General features: G+C 38.3%; 1 non-coding gene across 1 annotated transcript; it reads left to right on the plus strand.

The window, feature by feature from the left end:
* Positions 1-21,186: 21,186 nt before the first annotated feature.
* TRNAP-UGG (transfer RNA proline (anticodon UGG)) lies at positions 21,187-21,258 on the plus strand. Its single transcript has one exon. It is a non-coding gene; the product is annotated as a tRNA-Pro (tRNA).
* The last annotated feature ends 1,782 nt before the right edge of the window (positions 21,259-23,040 follow it).

A 23,040-nucleotide genomic window follows, 5' to 3' on the forward strand; every position in this document is an offset into this window, starting at 1 on the left:
CAGTAGCCAGCATCCAAGCAAGTCAGAAGCTACCCATGTTCTCATTGACCAGTTAAGTCAATGTGAACCACAAACAACTTTCACTAACCCATGTTACAGTCTTTCATGTGAGCCAAAAGTCATTTGCTACATTTTAGTTACTGATGAGTCAAACAAATAGCTTTTGGGAAAAATAGAGCTCCTGGACTGTGTATCATGTAGGCTGAATTAGCGGTTTACTGAGGACATGACATTCAGATCTTCCTGAGTTCCAGAACTTCCTGTTTTCTGATACTGGAACAAAGTGGAATTTTCAAAAATACTATTTTGGCAACAAAAATAAATAAATAAAAAATAGCTTAGTCATACCACAACTTGCAACAAGCTTTATATTCTGCAGAATGCTGCTGTTCTGTTCTCAAACTTGTCTAAGACTAATTGTTTGAAATGCTCACATGTCCTCTGTATCACACATGCTTACAATTTTGTGGAAAAAAAGTGGTTATTGGTAGGTGAGCATTCACATACAGTCCATTTCAGATCAAAAGAGATCTCTGCTTTCTTAGAGTCAAATCATTAGGCATGGTTTCTGTTTCCCAGTTGGACTAGCAGATTTGTGTTCATCTTCGAATGCTGCATTTGCAGATTGAAATCTGAAGTGCCTTTATGTAGAAATTTCTCAATCCTCTCCGTGTTATCACATCACAGTCAACAGAGAGAATAGGCACAATTAGGTGTATATTCACTTTTTTTTTTTTTTTTTTTTTTTTTTTTTTGTGGTACAAGAACTAGAATGAACATTGTGCAGCTAAGACCCTTGACTCCTAATTAGAAGACAGTAATTGGGTTCATCCTCACAACACTGATCTGAGACAAATTCATCTGAAATTATGAAGATTCAATTTTCTAGGTGCCATTTCCACACTAAAAACTTTGATAGGATACAGTTTGAGATTACAGTCAGCATTTATATTAAGTAGTATTAGTTTTTGATGTTCCTGTCTTCTCTTTCTTTAATTTATAAAAGATTTTTTTTTTTTTTTTTTTTTTTTTTTTTAGTTAGATTGAGATTTTGAGAAGTGTTTTCCTTCAGGAACACATTCTTACCTGGCTTAGTTTTGTGCCTTGTCTTCCCCCTTTTGTCTTGTCAAAACTCTTAAGTCTGCATAAATTCTTGCTCTGTATTTCCAGCAATTATTTGAAGTTCACACAATGTTGGAAAACTTAAATTCCTCCTTCTGGAAGAACAACGCTACAATGAAGGGAATATCATACTGGCTGGAGTTAGACCTCAAAAATATATCATTAGTCTAATTAGCAGGCATCTCTTCACCCACATTACATTTTGACTCAGTTAACTATTCTGTCAAGAACAACTTTGATGAGCTACACGGGCTCATTTTGAAAATGCAATGTGGTATTTAAATAAAACATGAATACTTTCTTCTGTCAAATTATTTTAAGGTGGTACCACCTAAGAACTCTGGGATCAGAGATCCTATGTGTTCAGCTTTGTATAAAATCTGTAATAAAGAGTGATCTTCTGTTCCAAAGATACAATAGGGAAAGACTACAAGAAGCCACAGAGACAGATAGAAAGGATAACTGGAGGAAAAAAAAAAAAACTTATTAGCATACTTGGATTTTATAGTTATCTCAGAAAAGGTCACAGTTCCAATAACACAGAATAAAAATCTAGGAACATCCTCCAAAAATTAGTCTCTCAGTTTCAATATGTGATCTGAGCACAATAACTGCTGTTGCTACATTAAATGCAAAAACACCTGTCTACCAATGATTAAATAAACATCAAGTTAATGCTTTCTGTGATGGTGTTTTTTCATAGGACGACACTTAAATACACTTCTGGATAACACACACATTCCATAGTAATCAGCTCTGAGATAATAATGAGGTTAGCTGCTAATACTGTGAATGAGCCTCAGATGACTTTGCATTTCTAAGATGTGTAAGTAAAAGGATGTACCCATAATCTAAATAAACCAAAGGAGTGGGAAAGCATCTTCTAGGCTTAGTGTTATAACGTAGCTCAGAGAATGAGGATCTGGCTGAAATTCAGAACACTGTTGTTATCACTCTTGCAGAACGCCTCCTGCATGTGCAGAACACTCACTAATCAATTAAATCTCAAGTATGTGGCAAAGAGTGATTTGTCAAAGTGAAAACAGAAAAGTACATTTTGATTTCCCCCATATAATTTGGATACCTTGATATCTCGACCAAACATACAAATGAAATGACAGCATAATTGCAAGAGCTTCAATTATGATAATTAGACAGCATTCATGCTTCACTGATGCCACGATCACGCTGTTGTACCTACTGCAGCATCATAGGATGCCACATCATTTTCTTTCAGCAATAGGCTGGATCTGAGATCAGGTCCAATTGAAAACTACTAATTTTAAGTAAACAGAACTTTAATGAAATGATATCCCTAATATATGCTGTGAAAGTCTCCATTTATTCTTATCTTTCCAAAAGTTCAGAATGTTTAGAAGTAAATACACAAAATATTGGAACTCCAGGTGAAACTCTGGCCTTTCAAAGTAAAACTGATGTTTTAGTGTTGTTCCAGTGAGATCAAGACTTCACCCTGAGGTGGAGTGTGGAAGGGAAAATTTGGTGGGACTAAGCTCCTTTGTATAAAGTAAATGTTTTGCGTTTAATTCTATTCACCACCACAGAATCAATGTAAAAAAGCTCCACCTGATGTCACTAGAAACATCTTCACTGTGCACAGGCAAATCCCTTCAGTAATTAGCTTTGAAACTAAAACCATAGCCATGATAGTATAGCTGTACCTGAAATCAGTATCTCTGCTCAGAGGTAGAGCTTACTTCCTATCTCAAGGTCTTGCTCTTGGGATGCAAACTGGAACCACATACTCATAATCACCTGTTATTTAACCTGTTAAATTCTGTTGCAATCAGGACAGGGCAGTAAGGGCAACTTCTCCTTTACTTATCTAGTTCAAAGCAGGAGTAGCCTCAGCAACTCAGAGGAGTTAGGATGAGGCAAGTGAAAAGAGAAGCAGAGCCTAGGAGAAAAAATAAAATGATTGTTTTTATTAGGTGAAAATAAAGCTGTTTAGAAATTCCTAACGGTGTTGACACATGGTTGTGCATTTAAATGGAAGGCTGTTAAGCGAAAGAACAATCATAAGCTTGGGCTCTGTGTAAACAGCAATTACTTGAATAAAGGATTTTGTAAAGCAATAACCCTCCATCTTTTTTTCATAATTCTTTTCCTCAGCGGGAAAATATATCTACTCTTTGCAGAAATATTTTTCTTATCAAGCTTTTTGCAAAGCAACTGCATCTTTTAATGAGATGCTACCCGCCCAGTGAAGATGAGAGTCGTCACCTGACAAGACTCTTCCAAATTGTCTTTGCCTCCTCACTACAAAAGTGTATTTCTTGGCTGCTAGCTCACAGTGCTAGGATTCACCTCCATGTACTTACATATTACTGCAAATATTTGATGATCTTTGAAAACTGAGGTAAAAGGAAGAGAATGGAAGTAATTCTGAGATTATTTGCAATCGTGAAGTCACAACTGAAGTTGATATTGATGCACAATCAGACAGCTTTGGGTGGTGTGGATAATCCAGCGAAATCCTTAGATTTCCATAAAGTTGAATGTTTCCTGTGGAGCTGTTTCCTGTAATTTCCTGTACAACGTTCCTGCAGAATAAGAGCATCATCTGTTTCCTTACTGATATTTAAGATGCACAGAAAGTAAACACTGGTGCTAAGCAGTGAGAGGGTAATCTGAGAAGCTGTGCAGTTCCTCCAAGTCCCCCCTCACCAAAAAAAAAAAAAAAAAAAAAGAGAGAGAAATGTGTGTATGTTTGTGTTTTTATATATATATATATACACACACATTTTTGTATTTTATACATGCATATACATGGACAGACATATGTATATGTGTAGAAGTTAAACTATAAATGTGTTCACATACATGTTCATATACACACACAAATTTTACATTATCTATTTCAAAATCCAAAGAAAAACAGTTTCCTTGCAGAGCTGCAGATTAAAAAGCTCGCTGAAATGCACTTACTTCTTGCAGTGGTTCATTTTGTGTGCTTCTGAGTGGTTACGAGTCAGACGACAAACGCAGCAGACAGTTGTCAGACATTCTTATGCTAAATGATTCCTATCCACATTCTTTGTGATCCAGCTAATTTGTGATATTAAGGGGATGGGTTTTTATGTTGTACTTTGTAAACTAATATAAAGGGGGAAAAATTAACGGGTTTATGATCACCAGTTTCCTCTGGATACCAAGGTAAGATGCACTTTGTTTAACTCAGTTGGTTAGAGGTTGTACATCTAGCCTAACTTTGTTGTCTAGACTGTCTTCTGTGCAGAGCTAGCTAGTAGGCTAGCAACATGCACATAACATTGCATATGACCTGCCCCAGCCTAAAACATGTGTGTGGACAAGGGACTTAAAAGAAAAGGAAGGATATTTCACAGTCTGTCAGAATGATATTGCAATAGCCTGATGCTGAGGCCTGTGGTACGTGCCTTGGAGAGTGGCCTAGAAGACATGGACGTGCAAGGGCTGCTGGATGGGTGTTGAAGAACCAATTGAGAACAAGAAGAAAAATCTGGCTTAGTTTCATCCATACCACCTGTTGGGTATGAGGTTTATGGGAAACTATCCTTAAAACAGTATCCAGGCTGCTTCTTAGGTAGAATTAGTTGCTTCACCCCAAAGGGCAGCACATCAGCATACACACTGCATACAGTCAGGGTGCAAGCAAATCGGGTCTGCTCTGTTGGGCAGCACAGATGTACCCTTAGATGTATCCTATTGTAGGATGGGACAGATCATTCCCTAGATGCCCTTGTACAGCTGTTCTGAATATAGAGAAAACCCATACTGGAGTTTTAAAGAAAGTTTCTTTGCAATGGCTAAAGTTCAGTGAGCCGAGTCCCACCCGGTGCATTCACATGCGTAGCAGTTGTTACGAAAATCTCTCTCCAGTCGAATTTACCTGTTTGTGTATCTCTGTGGCAATCAGTTCAGCTAGCAGCTGAGGAAGCGGTTCAGACTCCAGACCATTAACCTCCCAGCAGTACTGCCAGGAGGGAAGATGCTGCAGAAAGTGTTTACTGCGAAGCTTTGCTTTCTGCTGCAAATAGCCCCGTGACCACTTTTCAGATCTGTAACTCACACAAACTAAGTGGGGCTTGTTTTGATAGTGATTTGTGAGGAAGACAGACATGCGAAGTTTTAGCCTTATCCCCGCTGGTTTCTTCCGTTTGCTCGTTTTTCTGAGGCTCCAGCCAGTGGAATCAGTACTCTGGGTTTCGGTCCATTTCATGGTCTAGAACATTATTGCACATGTCTCATTAGGGGAGCAACTGGCTGGAGCAAGGAAGCTACTGGAGCATTTTGCCATTTCCAATGTGAAATACTGCTTGCTTTGCTCGTTGTCACTCGGCAGAAAACCTTACTGTCTCAAAGTAGTTTAAGAAGCTAGATTTGTGGTAGAAAAATCAACTTTCAAATTGTTAGCACCAATGCAACAGTGAAGAAAGAACCCAAATGTTTATGGTCTCTCTCTCTCTCTCTCTCTCTTTTTTTTTTTTTTTTTTTTATTTGATGGTAGAATGCCTACAGTAGCCTAAAATTTTAGACTGAGGCAGTAATCACATTTTAATTGAATTATTTAGAGTGTATAATTTGTCACATCTAGGAGTAATTTTAATTACTTAATAAATTACTTTGATGTCATGTTTGAATCTCATTTTGGGTACTATATTTCTTTAAAATATGACTGCATTGATTAGTATTAAAACGTAAGTACTCAAGTCAAGTAATTACTTAAGCAGTTAATTACTTAATGTGAATTTAGAAATAAGAGAAATGAATGTCAACCAAACAACATTAGAACTTGACCCTGATTTTTTTGCACATTCAGTATTTTAGCTGAGGTCAGTAAAAATGCTCCTGAAAATTAATATGAGTTTGAGCACAGAAGGGATGAAAGTTGAATGTCTACTCTAACTACTTACATATTCATATGTTCTCCCACAAAGCATTTGGGAGAAGATGCAAATAGGTGGAAATATTTGAGGTCAATAGGAGAAACACAGCTTTCCTGTTAGGAGTGCTGAAAGAGGCATAAGGAATCTAAATTTGTTGTGCGAGTATCGTTGTTCAGATGGAAGGAATTATGTCTGCAGACATTTGGGAATAGTTTGGGATTTGTTGCAAGAGTGCAGATTCCAAATAGTCAGAGGTTTTAAGGATAGAAATTGCCATCACCTAATCTGATTTTCTGTACATCAAAAGCTATATGAGGTAGCCCATATGCAATCCATTTTATGCCTAATAACTTATATTTCATGTTGTTAAGAGAAAATAAGCATTTGTAGACATGAAACACCAATATACCCATCAGTACTGATAAAAACTCGACAGAGTTAAAGAAGATCAGGGAAGAACCAAATTCATTTTTTCCAAATCTAACATGCCAAGTCATTTGAATATGCTAAAGTCCTCTTCACAGATTTTGAGCAAATTACATGTACAATGAAAGTGGCCTTAAGCATCTACCTGCGGGAAGAAATTGATTGCCTTATTTTAACTAAAAGTCAAACAAATTAGTGCTGAAATCCCTAAGGATACTTAATGATCACGGGGGTTTGGGGTTACTTACTGGTAGCAGAGAAGATCTAGTGTATTTTGGAGCTTTCACTGCTTTATCATGTTGTGTATAACATTTATCTTTATTATGCTCCAGATTTCATGGCATTAATCAGCCACTGCTTACCCAGCAATTAGGAGGCAGAGCAGTGAAACACAAAAGAAAACGTTAGCGGGTTCTCTGATTCTCACCTTGTTTCATTTTTTTTTTAAGACGGAAAACATCACCGACCTACTGCAAGGCGGGATGAACGTAGGGCAGGTGGGATCCAGGCTGCGCGGCTGGCAATGACGCCGAGCTCCTCACTACTCAAAATGCAACACTCTTGGTAGGAAAGGCTGTTGTTAGACGAGCCGGAGGTTCTTCAAGCTCCTCGGTGACATTTTGGCTCCTTAAGGCCCCGTTCTTTCATACCGTTCTTCGTCAGGGCTGTTCCCACTCCGTCAGCTCGATCGCCAGCGAGCCTGTAGACGATGCCGATCTCGGAGGGAGAGCGAGCACCAAGGCAGCATCAAGCTGCGGAGTGACCTGGTGGCAACCGGGGCGGCGGGCGGCGGCGGTGGGATTCAGTGCTCACAAACATCAGCCTAAATTCTCTTGTGAAATTTGGTGATAGATGAACATTTAAGCATCTGCAGAACTACGGGGGAAGTAGGTATAACGGACTGAGGAAGTGACTAATTGGTTGCTACTACTGCCCTTAAAGAAACCTGGTGCTCGTGGCATCGCTGATTCCCACCTCCTCGCTGTTACACTTCACCTGGGGTAAAAAAATAAAATAAATAAAAAATAAAAACAACAGCAAGCAACCAGCTAGTGCCTTGGAACTGCCTTCACAGGTTTGACGATTCTGTTATCTTGGTAGTTGTGTTGCCAGTTTAGGCTTATGTTTGTCAGATCTTTTCACTCCAGCTTAGCTCTTCCTACCTTCCAATAACGTGCGGTTGTCATCGTGACTTTCCCGCAACCCTGTCTTTCTGTGTGAAAGGAGTTTCTAGACAAATTCATGTGTTCTTGCATCCTCAGTTCGCTGAGTCTGATGTTTATAGTCATCTGACAGAGAACTGGCTCATTCTCTGCCAAGCAGGCAGTGAATGTGGATTTCTTTATTCTTACCTGAATACAAAGGAAGGTTTTTTTCACTTATGCATTGGACTAGGATACTGAAAGAATCTGATTTTATTCCTTCTTTCTTTACATTTTATGAGTTTTGGTAAGTCTTGTAAATATTTTAAGATCTAGCCTTTTCCACAAAAAGAATTTTTACTCATATTTCATATTTATTTACATAATTTTATTTCCAGTAGAAATTTGCCTCAAAGACAAGCTGAAGAATGAATGCTTGTCGGGTGATCAGACAACATTTATAATTTCTGTAAACCCCCAAAATGACCAGTCCTTGCATGACAAGCCCGTGGATTTTAACTGCAGATGTTGCTATGAGCCAGAAGAAAAGGAAAATGAGACTTGTAAAAAAAAATAAATAAACACAGCACCTGGGCCAAGAGAGCAAGTTGTTGCTCCATCTGCCTCATTAAGGAGAAAAAGCTAAACTGTGAGGTTAATGCATCCTACTCAAATTAAGTGACATTTTTGTGTTTTTTTTTCTTTTATTTTTTTCCCTTTCTTTTTTTTTTTCTCTCTTTTGTGTAAGAGCCTTGGGATGAGGGGAAGAACAGTATTAAAAATACTTACATAGGACTTATATGATCCACTGCAATTCCCCACTTTCATGTACACTTTTGTATGACTTGAGGAAGGTGAGTCATAAGACTCATATTTTTAGAGACATTTTAGGCACTGTCCTAGGACTTCAGATCCCAAGCTCGAGAAAATGTTTGAGCCCACATTATTAGAGGTTGTAGGTAATTTATTACAGTTTATGATCTTTCTCTTTCTGAGCACAATTAATTGGAGTGGGATAAATATTTAGCATTATCTTTTTGGAGAGATACTACTACCTAAAAAGAGGCGGGAGAGCTCAAATCAGACGTATAAATCCAAACAGTACCTCAGGGAGTCGCCTCTGAATTTCTGCTGGAGCAGAAGGAGGGCACGTCGGGAAGCGATTAGCCTACTCAGCTGTGAGTTCAGTGTTCAGATCCACGTTCTCAGGATAATTTATGGTTTTTACTTTGGGGTTTCATCACCTGCTGCTTCCGAGAAGGACCAAGGCTTGCTCAGTTCAGCGTGTGCCCTCAGAAGAGGGCTCAACTCTCTTCAGTACCCGCCCTTTCCCTTTCCCTTTCCCTTTCCCTTTCCTTTTCCTTTTCCTTTTCCCTTTCCCTTTCCTTTTCCTTTTCCCTTTCCCTTTCCTTTTCCCTTTCCCTTTCCCTTTCCCTTTCCCTTTCCCTTTCTTTTTCCTCTTCTGTAATGCAAAATTACTACTAATACCACACTAGTAAGAAAAATGATATGCAATCAAGCACAAGATGGTTTAAAAAATGAATTTATGCTAAAATCGCATCTTTTAAAATAAGCAATTCATTGCTCTAATCAATTTTTCTTTCAGCTTTTCCACCCTTTACCATTAAAATAAGCAGGATTATTAAAGCGCATAAGCTTAGTCATTAGCAGATTGCTGCAGTGCTGCAGTGATTGACATCTGTCGCTTTCTATATTAGCAGCTTAATCTGGTGGTGTGGCCAATCAAAGCAAAAAGCAGGTTCATTATCATCTGGTGAATGTTTAGCTCTAACAGGTAATTCAGCTCACTGTATAATCAGAATACTGATATTCTCATAGAGTTCACCCGACAGAGGCAAACAGTTCCTGAAGACTTGCAAGTTACTGTGCAACCAGATTTGAAATATATATGTGAAGCCAAACTCTCAGTAAAAACTTCTTGTCATTGTTTTTTTTCTTTTTTTTTTTTTTTTTTTACTTTTTTTCTCTCACTGATAACTGTAATGCATTGTGGATGTATCTTCGTAGCACACCTTGAAAGTGGATGTGAAGTTTAGTTTTGTTCAGCAAGTTTTCAGAGTGCTCTCATCCCCTCCCCCCCCCAAAAAAAAAGGAAAAAAAAAAAAAAAGAAAGAAAAGAGGGATTTAATTGAAGTTTACTTTGCCTTTAGAATGATTCCTTGGAGCTACTTTATTGTGGTTGTATTTTCAATTCCTACCAAAGTGACCTTACATTCTGTAAACACGGCCTTTGAAGGAGAGCCGTGCTTTCACACTATTTCACTGCCAGCTGCACTGCCTTTCATCTGTTCTTGTTAAGGAGCTTTTTCAAAGGGAACAACTTTTTTTTTTTTTTTTTTTTTTTTTGTAATTAACAGTACACCTTGACCTGCATCTCATGGTTAAAATATTTAAATTAGCTAAGTGTCAGATGTAAGCGAACGATGCTGCACTAAATCAGAAGCAATATAAAGCCTTTTCACAAAGCCCTCATGATAAAAACGCTTGAGCACCCAGTGCTGCTTGAATCAGCATGGTTAAAATGCCTTTAAAAAGCAAACAAAACTTAATCTAGTAGTAGGAGTAAAAGCACTTTCCGTTAATATGGTATGTTTCATCTCACATCTTCGTGTGGCTAGGAAGCGCTGGTGGATTAAACTTTAGAAAACTCCTAGTTAACTGCTACACTGAAGGAAAAGGAAGAGATGGAAGTATAGGAATTGTCCCTCCGGATAAAAAATGAAAGGAAATGAGATGAAGCCAATGGGCATTTATGTGTATTTATTATATGACAGTAAAACTAATGGTAACCTAAAATTAAATAAATTAATGTTGATATTATACATGCCTGAACCCCAGGATGCTTGAATTCAAAGCTTTTAAGAATAGGTCTACTGAATACACTGTCACAATGTGAAATATAAGATGGTGTGTCTTTCCCAGCTAAATTCATGGAGGTAACTAAGCATTTCAGCGCTAAAGATGTAATTTGTCATATTAATGGAATATTCCTTTTAAGAAATCTATATACAGTCTATTCTGTTGGTGAATAATTTATGTGGACAATAGTGCTCTTTGAAAAAGAGTTCTCATTACCATTGCAAAGGAAAGGAAATATATGTTCTTTCTGACCACATATCCTATTGTGATGCTAAGAGCATTTTACTGTGTGATTGAAAGACTTTTCTCCTTAACTACAGTTTTGTGACAGTAATAAAGTATTGCCTATTAAGGAAAAAATTACATTTTTTTTTCCTGAAGGTTTAGGTTTTAGTGGTATATGAGCACAGTGCTATATGCTCAGAGTCCCAGACCCAACTTGCCTGCTATTAGATGCTTCGGAAAGTGCTTGAATAAGAAACATAGCTAGAATCATAAAGTAACTTAAATTCTGGAAATCATCTGGTCAACCCTCCCTCTCAACCTAGTTATCTCAGGGCCAGCTTCAAAGTTGGGTCTTAATTTGAAATTAGATCTCGTTGATGAGAGCCTTGTCCAACCGGTTCTCAGTCAAAGGAAAGAAGAAGACATTTCCAGGGGGCTATTCATCTAACCGAACATCTAAATTGTCCTCTAGAAGTGTCCATCCATTCAAAACAAATAAAAACAAATAAGGAGACTGTGCTCCTAGTACTGTGCCTTCAGTTAAAAGTCTAATCTGAGGAAGGAGGGGTCAAATATGAAGGTTATCTGTCTGGATATGCTGTAGTGGAGAATCATACCAACAAAGGTCAAAATATTATCTACTTGATTTTAGAATTGAATACTTTATAATGAATTAGACTACAGGAAAAACAGCAGCTGGAGGAGTGGTCTGAGGAAGTTAAAAGAAGGAATGCTTTGCTTTTTTAGTAGGTTATGTCATCCAATTTTAGCAGTTTATTTATTTGTTTTTGTACTCCCTTGCTCTTCTTCTCCAGGACTACTGGAAAAGGCACCACTGATTTAGTACCTCATTCTGATTCCCATATCTTACACTTGAGGTTTGCCTTAAAACGAGATAGTGCTGAATGAGGAAACCTTAGAGACTGGTGCACAACCTTCAAAGAACAGAAGATACATCTCCTTTTATTCATATAACTATGAAGCATTATCAAGCAGTGCCGATATGGGTTCATTTTGGCATGGGACCTTGGGAAGTAGCAGTGCAGATCTCAACAAAAAATGCTGTTGCTGGGCCAGTGAAATCTGCTGATAAGACATTTTGCTGATCTGGGAAGCTTACATAATCGTAGCCCGTTTTTCCGAGGTTTTACAGTTAGTTCGGTATTAATCTGTGCCATTTTTTAAAACAAGCTCTCTGAATTAGAGCTCAGAAGAAAATGCGGTATGGGCTGTGCAGTGCAGAAAGGCAAAGTGTGAACAAGACAAAACTGCCGTCTTAGGCAGACAGTTGGTCAGTCATAGTCAAAGTTTTCTGTTCTTTTAAATCAAACGTGCCATCAGGTGAGATAACATTAACTATACCTCAGCTGTTCTCCAAATCATCTGTTTATTGCTCATCATATAAGATGCTTTAAAAAACAACAAAACACACACACACACACATTTTAATTTCCAAGACAAGGTCTAGATTTAAATGAATAATTTTCATTTTTCATGATCTTCAGCCCTAATATTACATTTCAATTGCTAATACTACAATATAATTTAATCATATGGTCGGAATTATCACTGCGTGTAAGTCACCATAGTTCTGCTGACATGCTTATGCCATATAATGATCTGCCCAGTAGGAGACCTGTAATACAGAGTTCTTGTTAAGTAATTTTATTGATAAATAGTTTTGTGTTGTTATGTCACTGTGCTGAATCTTCCTGAAGAGGCTGCAGTTTTGGAGGAGTTGGAAACGCTTTTAGATTATTTTAAAAACTTCTTTAATATTAAGTCGTTCATATGCATTTAAGTTACCATTAGGAATTCCTGACTACAACAGCTGTTTCATCAGTTGTTTCTAAAAAGCAGATTTCCGGGGGGGGGGGGGTGGGGGGGGGGGGGGAGGTTTTATCAGATTTTTTTTTTTTTTTTGATCAAGGTGACACAGATCTTGTTGGTACCTCAAAGGAAGACTTAAAAAGAAAGCCTACAGTAAAGTGGGAGCACGCTTGAAGCAGTGCTGATTTCCTAATATTGGGCTCAGCTTCTGATAGTATCACTGGAGCCTCTCTCCGATGGAAACATAAACAGTTTCTTCCGTGTTCTGTATGAACTCAGTTCTGTAAGTCACAGAAAATCAAGGGTCACTTTACACTTCATATCCTTCTAAAAAGGAATGTGCAGCCAATAATAAAGAACATATTAGAAAGGAATATTTTTCTGCTGTGTTAGAATAGGATATTAGGGTGGTATCTCCCACATCTGAGTCCCTGGTGTTTGAATGTCTGATTTATACTGCATCAAAATATTAATATAATTCAACAGATCAGGAAACAAACCTAATCATTTTAGAAATGACTCCTCCATTGTGTTTCCAGAGTTTTCTCTAATTATTGATGATAGTTTATTTGATATCAAGATATACCAATACTCAGGTCCCTGTGGTGGAATTTGTCTTTCTCTCGGATGTGTGGAACATCCATTACGCATTAATCTAGAGTCATATTTTATGTCAGAACAGATAATTATTTGAGGTCTCTTGATCCAAGAACCAGTCTCCTTGATGCTCAAGGACTGATTGCTTCCTTTTCCACTTTCTCCAGCCCATATGGATATATGCTAACCCCCTTGAATCTACAGGAAGTCTTTAGAGCTGCAAGACCTAGAATGGCAAGGGAAAATCATAAGGACTAGGATAATAGAAATGTTCAGCACTTCCCGTCTTCATTCTCGAATGCTGGACAAGCAACGGATAGTGTTTACTCTGTTTTAATTTTATGAGCTAAATTTCCTCAAATATATTTTCCTGTTGTCTACTCACTTTCAACGTTACAGATGTCTAGTTGATAAGATTATAATAGATTCTTTTTATATAATGCAGCATATCATCAGTCATCATGTTACAGATTAAAATTCAGAAATAATCTGAGATTAATCATATTAGCCTCATCTTGAATTCATATTATATGTGTCCGTGTTACATACACATGCACACTCACGCACACACACGTGTATTTCTCTTATTTCCTTCTGTGAAAGTCTCAGGAGAAATCTTAAGGATTTTTTTTTTCTTCCTCTCGAGATTTGTCTCCTGATAACGTGCAGTTGAGGTGTTCATTACCTTAATAGGGTCTTGACAAAGAACGAGGAGGTTCTACCTCGGTTCAGCAGAGGGCTCCAGAATACACGCGGACTAGAGAGTTTGTTTCTGCATCACCTCAAGAACGTAATGGAGAGGTTAAATTCCCTGCAGCAAGCTAATCACGCTTCTCTATTGCACGGAACCTTTGTCCTCCTTTAATTAATTATGAGCAAGAAAAGAAAATGCCCTTTTGTTGTTTTATAACGAATTAATCCTTCATGAAAATCGTTTCTGTGACATAATAACAAAAGGACATTTGTTCACTGTCCTCATCGCTGCATATAGCAAAGTGCATAACTGGCCTCATGCGAGGAGGCTTTTTGTCTTTTGTGTCCAGGAACATACTTTATTGCAGACATGTCACAGGAGTATTAATACCCTCAATTGAAGTACAGGCAGATAAGACTGTCTAGATCATTACAACAAAAAAACTACAGAGGAAGGAGTCTAGTGTTTTGATAGTAATTCTCACTCTAAAATCAAAGGAACAGTTCTATTAAATGGATTTTTCTTCAGACATAAAAAACCCACATTGCCCTACTTAATCTAGTCACTTGAAACATGGCTTAGATAAATCTATTTGACTAAATGAAGAAAGTCAATCTCCGTTTGATTGCTCATCCAAGGGGTAGGAAAGGAATCCATTATGTCACAAGATTGAGTAACTCAGAACCGTGCTTCGCAAGATTAATGGGCACCATGTGAAATGCATATTTAATAGGATTGCGCTGAAGAGCCCAAATATAGCCAGAGTATTTGGCGTTTTGCTAAAGCTTGAGTGAGACTAAATTCTCTGACATTGCATGCTGTAGGTGCATTTTGTGAGCTCTTCGTGTGAGTTGAGTGGACTGTCAAGGCTTAGCAGACAAATGTTTGCATCACTAGCGAACTTCCACCAGTTTTGGTGCATCTCTGAGCAGAGAAAACAAAGTTTATTATGACTGTGGGCATTATATTACCTAGGGTGAGACAAAGTGCCAAACTGACCCAGTAAGCAGCGCTAGCCTGCGGTTACCATTGCAACACTTGATGTGGGATTCAACACCACAAAGCCGGTGATGATGGGAGAAAACAGAAGATTAATCATTCTAAACTCCTTCAGTAAATGCACAGCTGTTACTTTAGTAGATGAATGTTAAACGTGTTTGTATTCATAATGAAGCATTTGTGAAAAAAAATTGCTCCACTTTTTCTCTGGCCCTATGACTTTTTCTATGGCATTCTCATTCATCTTCTCTTGAGAGGTTTATCAAATTTATTACTAAAATTTTCATTTACAGAAAAAAAAATAAGAAGAAAAAGGGATAAGAATTAACTTAAAATGTTGAAAATGACAATATTTATTTAGGTTAAAAAAACACAAAACTCATGCCACCAGGGGTATTCCTGTATTTAAAATTCTGTGTATTAAGAAGTTCACACAATTTCTCTAAATCACTTTTATATTTTTTAATAGTTGTTCTTTACCCTTTGTCACGATAAATTAACTATTTTGCACGTAGGCTGAGACAATATGCTTGCTTTTCACTAGGACTAGATGAAATATGTTGGAGTTATAACACAGGTAAACTCTTCTGTGGCATTCTCATGTAACTTTAGATGTCTATCCTAAGGCAGCTACCTCATTCATTACTCAAAGGAGAGAAACGAGGCAACTAATTCCACTGGTCAAAGACTCCTACTCTAAGACTGGATGAAGCACCTTCTCCAAGTGCTGTATTTCTATGCGCATTCTAAAGGAAGTCAAGATGAATAGTTTAAGTACCTTATAAAAATCGTGAGAAAAGTAACATTGTCCATTGCACAAAAGACAACCAAAAATGTTACTCTTTCTCTATGGAAACCTTGCAAACATCCAGCAGGATATGCAGATCTCTACAGAGTTAGGTGCTTGCAATTTGGTTTAGTTACAAGATTTGTAAAGGATTACATAAGCCGATCCAGAACACTTCTGCACTTTTCAGCATCATTAATCTTTACTTATTCTGAGTGCAAAACTTCTTATTTCTGCCAACATGGAAATGTAGGTTGGCAAGATATATTTACTGCTACTTTTCAATGCTGTCTATTACTGATGGGTTTAAAGTGATTAATTCACCAGAAACCTCCTGTACTTTGTTGCTGTTGATTCTGTCGACTCAAAGTTCCACAGAGAGCTTTTTCAACTACGATTAAAAGGAAATATTGAACAGCAAAATTAAATGCTTTGAAAAAATACATCCCAATAATAGGAAATGCCTGATGGCACGGTACAGGAAAGAAACAAAGGTGAAAAATAAAGAGGTGAACTACATACCCTTTTTGATATGCATCTTGAAAAATTAATATAATAGTATTTATACAACTCAGGGAGCCTGATACCTGAGGTTGATATCTTTGCAGATCTAGGCCTCAGTGACCAGCACACCGATATACATTTATGCTAAGAATTCTGTAGTGAATCAGCAGCTGGAGCCAGATCTCCTTCAGTCCCCGCTCCAAGCCTTGCCCTCAGGACCATCCTTTCGCTAAGCACAAGGCCGGTGTGTAAAGCACGGATCGAACAGCCCCGGAGTCTGCTGAGATATGCGTCAGTCAGTAACATTTCACATATCTCTATTGACTTTCCCCCTCTAAATGTATCACTGTTGACAGCTGCATTGCCTTTTACACAATGCTGCACTTCATCTGCATTGATCAAACTAATCTAGAGTGAATGAAGGCAAAGTGCTATGGATAATTCGTTCAAGGATAGAGCCACGTGGCTGAGTAGATGGCATTGGATGCACTTTTAGTAAACTTCAGGAATGTCTTTTAAATTCCTGTTCCATGCTAGAGTCTTGCCAGTACCGCGAGTAGTTATATAAGTAGATCTTTTTTAGGCAGCTAAGGAAAGATATATCCTGCTACAGGTGACAGCATTTCATAACTAAAAGCTGAGTACAGTAGAGATATCCATCCCTTGCTGTCATAGGTCAAGCAGACATGTTGTTGTCTTCATGGAGCAGTTTCCATGACCTATAACTGAACTTTTCACTGTTGGTACTTCACTTCACATTCACAAGAACAGTGTATTTTCAGTTTCTTTGTTATTTATTCTTTGCATCCAGTTATTTTAATTGCTTTAGTTTTTTTGGTGCTGAATCTTTTTTCAACATCATTTGCTCCTGGTTACCCCATTGTATATTTTCATTCTTCTGCCTCACCAGGAATCAGTTATTGTCATATATATTCCTCAGCGGCTTATAGACCAGTCCATCATCAACAACTTATTTTATTTTATTATTGGTGATCTAAGATTTGTTGTCTATTAGCATAGGGTAGAAAGTACCGGTAAAGTGTCTTAAAGTGTCTTTGTGCAATCAAATGCTGATTTCTTTCTACAGAGTATTGAAGATGTGAATAAATGCTGAACAGAAGTTTAACGTTTGGTTTGGCTGTTTGGGGTGGAGGTGAAGCATGAACAAAAGCATTATTTATGAAGACATTTCCAAGGTAGGAAAATAGTAGTTGTCTCTTAATGCACTGTGGACTTGGGTCAAGAAATGGTTTGTTTACTGTGACTGGTCTTTTGTGATGCTAATTGACAAGCCAAAAGTTCATACAAACTGCTGAAAAATAATGTGTCATTAGCCTCAGGTCTTGATTTGGTCTGGAAATGTAGTTCTTTAACAGAGCTGTTTGACAGAGCTGGTTGACACCTCTGTGCCTGCCTAAAGGTGGTCTAAATTAGCAAGTTAATGTCAATTACTTTTTTTTAACATCTTGAGTTACTTTGGTAATAACGTTGAAAGGGAAGAATGGAGGGAGGAAGGGAAGGAGCAAGGAAGGAAGGAAGGAAAGAAAAACATAAACGAAAGCAACACGAAAACAACTGCAACATATAAATTGCCGATATGGAGATGAAAGAAGAAAATACGGATAAGTTATGGGGGAAAGCTCATGTGGATACTATTTCTTTTCATTCAGCAAACAACTGAGGAACATGCGAAAAGATGCAAAAAAGATTTTGAGGGTGTTGCATATTCTTCAAGGCATAATGTTTTAATGGAAAAACATTAGTCCTTACATAAGTGCTGGATTGGTTAAAATGTGATTTTTATTTTCATCCTATAACACTGTCTTAGAAAATCAGAGTGGTTTAACAACTGTCCCATAGCAACAGAAAATACTGTTGCATTTTGAATTAATTTTGCTACTATGAATGTGGTAGGAAGTGTGGGCATAACATTTCTCTCTTTGAAGCCAATAGGATTTTTCTTTCACCATCTACTTGAGTAGGAACAACATTAGGCACAACGATCAATATTTTCAAGTACGGGATCTAATTTAAGCCAGACACTGGCAGCCTAGTTTGGCTGCTCATTTGGGGATTTTTGAGGCTTAATTTTCATAATCAAAGCACATTTACGGCATTCCTGAACAACATAAAGTCAGCCCTTCTATCTGGGTGGTCACTTTTTTAAAGCATTGAATTTGTATGTCATTCTGAATATATTTCTGCTTGGCTGAAACTTAGAAAAAATATATATTCATAGTTGATGGCTAAAAGAAATTTACTGTTAGCTTGCAAGGGAAAAACCTATGTTATTGAATTCTTAGGATCAGAGGTCTCATCTTTCCATTTCTATATTTCCAAGGAAAATAATGCATGTGTTCATTGTTTTGTCAGTATAAGATTTATAATGCCTTTGACTATTCATTTCCTTGCCATAAAGTGCATAGGTTTTATAAATGATGTGAGAGTGACAACATTGTAGTTTCCTTGGCAACCTTAAATGGTTTTCAAAACAATGCTTTTCATGTTTGGAATAAGCATTGATTTGTACAATCTGGCAGAAAAAAAAAGAAAGAAAGAAAGAAAGAAAAGAAAGAAAAGGAAAAAAAATCCTCTTGAGGAAAACAACTGGCAGCTGCGAAGATTGCAAATCAACCTTCCACCACTTAGTCATCTGTGTGATGTGAACTTTAAAGACCTCAAATTTAAAGAAAAATGCATCTGAAACTGTCGGGCTTTTCCTTTACTTTGCTTTAAGTCCAGCAAATTCGGCCTTTTAGTTTAGATTCAGCACTGAACTTAAATTGGTCTTGTCTTCTTGAAACCTTGGCCCATTCTGAATTGAAAAATCTGGTTCATGTTTAGAGTCTAATGAAATCCGTATCTTGGCAACCTTTTGTCAGGCTTTTATATATTTATATATATATATATAAATTCATTTTGAAAATTAAACACAGCTAATTGCTCAGCATCCCAGAAGGGAAAGATTAGGCATCATCAGCTGATGTCAGGGGTGTGCAAGATCAGACTTCTTTTTTAAGTTTTCATTTTTAAAACATTTTCTAAGCATTGGCTGGAAAGAAAGAGGTTGTGTTAACCATAATGGATTTTCAGTCTTGAGAATGAGAAGACCAATATGTAAGGTTTCTTTGGATGAAACAGGATGGCTACAAAGACTGATTTCTTCTAGCCAACTTTTTGATCCCCCAATACAGTTTTATTAACTGGAACAAGAACATATATTCTGTATTTGGCATTGTTTTTACTGAATTTTGCAGTTCTTCCTCTTTATTTTCATAGATTCTTCATCTACTAAGTATGTTAAAAATAATAATAAAAAAGAGTGCCATAGAAATAAATCCATAATGCCATAGAAATCATTCCAATGGCATGAAAAAAGTCATGCATTTTGAAGTCATTCCATTATCTCTCCCTTTCTGTTCACCATTAGCCATAACCCTAAAACATTTAGTGTTAGAAGGTGCTTTCATTAATCTGAAACCTAATTCTTATTTAAAATAACTATTTACAGTTATAAGTAACAAGCACTAAGAATGGAGAAAGCTGTACAGGTATTAGGCATGGGAAAACAGCAGGGGTGATGCTTGACCTGTTCGTGTCTCAGTGTGGTGATGAGGACAAAACTGAGTCACAGCTGGATGGAGGGCTGTGATTTGTAATGAGAGAGAATTTATGAGGTAAATGTAAATAAAATGACTGTTTCATGTATTAGGAATGGTAAAGATGAAATCCTTACATAGGCAACATGAAGGAACAGCAAAATTAGAAAGAATTGACCATGGGATTTGTACCCAGTGTGGTGTCCTATCACATACAGATAATTATCTGAACTGAGCATCATGTTTTTGATAATGAAGTTCTTACTGACATCGAGGATGGACTTCCTCTGCCGCATTAGATACCTATGAGTCACACTATATGTGAGCTACAAACCCTTGAGGCAACAGCATGTGGTGAACCACTCACAGCCAGAAGAGTTCAGACCTGCAGTAAGATTTCTGTAGTGGCCATGATCTGTGTTTGCTGGACTCAGAAGATGTTTAGCAAAGCACCACTTTGTAAAGAGCCCCTGCTGCTGGAGTAACAGCCAGTGTACCACCTACGTGAGTGGAACACAGCTCTATGTCCTTGTAACGGGTTTTTAGACCTCATTTGTTTCTGCCATTTTAGCTTTTTGACAGCACTGCTGGCTTGATGCATAGCTTTGTGCATGCTGTTGCATTGTGAGTTTCTGAAAGGACCTTCTCTGACATTTGACTCCTGACATGAGGAATCAATCACTGTTAACAACCAGAAGGCAAATACTGATGGCTGAAGAAAATGGAGATTCTAGTTGGCATGTTGGTACCTGTGCTAGAAAGCAAAGAAAAGTATCAGAAAATCCTTATGCACGTGCATGAACTTTCTACTCTCGTAAACAAACAAACAAACCCGACTCATTTCAGAATGCCACTGCCTTATCAATTCCTTATCAGTCTCTTGGGTGACAGAAACAGTGCACTTGTCTCTGAGCAACCACGTACTCTTCTCCAGTGACATTCAACTCTGCTTACCTTTCTGCATTTAAATGCATCTTTATATATGTCCTGCACCTGTAGACTAGTCCTGTTTGGTGATCCTTGCATTAGATATATCAATATATCTCCATAGAAGCTGAAATATTCATATTCTGTCTTTGTGTTTGTGCATATACTTACACATAGTAGGGGCATATATACAGAACTGAGGTTCAGAACTGAAATCTCAGAGACATATTCTGTTTACAGTAAACCACCTTTATGTCATCTTAAAATGTAAGCAGATCATAAAGTCATTGAGCTTAGGTTTGCATCCACCTTTAGGTCCTTTGTCCTACCACAGTGTCATATGAACCAGGATCTTATTTTACCAGAGTTCTTGCTGCTCTATATCGTTGTGAAGTCTTAAGCATATTTTTAGATGCTGTAAAACAGATAAAAAACTTTCTTAGAAACCTTTTCAATCCTGCCTAACCCATTGCTTTACCTTATTGTGCTTGTTTCTCATATTTGTTTTGAACAAAATACCATTGTATAGAGGAATTAGTGTTAGGTATGAATATACAAACCAGGTGGCTCATTGGTCTAGGGGTATGATTCTCAGTTTGGGTCTGAGAGGTCCCGGGTTCAAATCCCGGATGAGCCCTTTTGGGGCCAGTCCTGTTCAGTTTCTTCATCAATGTCCTGGATAAGGGGACAGAGTGCATCCTTGGCAGGTTTGCTGATGATCCCAAGCTGGGAGGAGTGGCCGATACACCTGAGGGCTGTGCTGCCATTCAGAGAGACCTGGACAGGCTGGAGAGCTGGGCGGAGAGGAACCACATGAGGTTCAATGAGGGCAAGTGCAGAGTCCTGCACTTAGGGAGGAATAACCCCAGGCACCAGTACAAGCTGGGGTCTGACCTGCTAGAGAGCAGCTCTGCAGACCTGGGAGTGCTGGTGGATGACAAGTTGACCATGAGCCAGCAATGTGCCCTTGTGGCCAAGAAGGCCAATGGCCTCGTGGGGTGTGTTAGGAAGAGTGTTGCCAGCAGGTCAAGGGAGATGATCCTGCCTCCCTCCTCAGCCCTGGGGAGGCCTCATCTCGAGTACTGTGTCCAGTTCTGGGCCCCCCAGGACAAGAGAGACATGGAGCTCCTGGGGAGAGTCCAGCGTAGGGCTACAATGATGCTCAGAGGGCTGGAGCACCTGCCCTATGAGGAACGGCTGCGAGAGCTGGGCCTCTTCATCCTGGGGAAGGGAAGACTGAGGGGGGATCTGATCAATGTGTACAAATACCTGAAGGGAGGGTGTCAAGGGGACAGGGACAAACTCTTTTCAGTTGTCCCGTGTGACAGGACAAGAGGCAATGGGCAGAAACTGAAGCACAGGAAGTTCTGCCTGAGCGTGAGGGGGAATTTCTTCCCTGTGAGAGTGACAGAGCCCTGGACCAGGTTGCCCAGAGAGGTTGTGGAGTCTCCTTCTGTGGGATCTTCAAGGTCCGCCTGGATGCAACCCTGTCTAACATGCTCTAAATGACCCTGCTGAGCAGGGAGGTTGGACTAGAGGATCCCCAGAGGTCTCTTCCAACCTCAACCATTCTGTGATTATGTGAATATATTATGTATACTTTAGTACACTTACTCTCACAGGGCTTTTTTTTTTTTTTTTTTTTTTTTTTTTTGCCTGCTAAAGAAGAGAATTTAAAGCTTAGCCATAAAATCAGAATGTTTTACTTATTTAGGAAAATCATATTCAATTGTTGTAGAAAGCAAAAAAAAAAAAAAAAAAAAAAGGTTCTAAGATAATTAAGAAAATTATAGGGCTGATTGCCTATGCACCCAGAAACAGAGAAGTAACGTATTTCAAGGCATCCCAGCACTTCAAAGTCACTGTTGCATTCTCTAATTACCTATAATAAACAGGTAGTGGAATAGCCCAGCATGGGGCTTGCGATTCTGAGTCCCAGCATCACAGAGCAATGCTCGTAAAGAGACTTTTTAGCAATGGAGGAGGCAATTAAGAGCGGCATCAGTGCTGTTGCGGTTTTCAGCATATGTTCGACATTGGCTGCTTAGAAGGGAGGAGTTAAACCACTAGAGAGTTACAGTAGCGCTGATATGATTAAACATGAATTGTTCTGCTCTGCTCTTCCAATTATCTGGTAGGTAACAGCACATGAGCTTTTAATGTGTGAATCTACGGCTCTTTCCACCACAGTCACCGGTATGAAATTTTAGCCCAGTATGAACAGAGAGATCTGGTTTTATGGCTGTGTACAATCCCTACGCTCATGTGTAAATGTCTAATCAAAGTGCCAGGCAAAAAAAGAGTCAGATGAAGCATTTGACAGTTCTATTAAAGTACCTGGTCGGACGCGAGGGAGACTTCTCTGTTGCACGGGTTATTTCTGTGAAGCTATTTAACTAATATCAATGGCATCACTTCA

This window comes from Rhea pennata, chromosome 1, assembly GCF_028389875.1.
Source record: "Rhea pennata isolate bPtePen1 chromosome 1, bPtePen1.pri, whole genome shotgun sequence".
NCBI classification, from domain to species: Eukaryota; Metazoa; Chordata; class Aves; order Rheiformes; family Rheidae; genus Rhea; species Rhea pennata.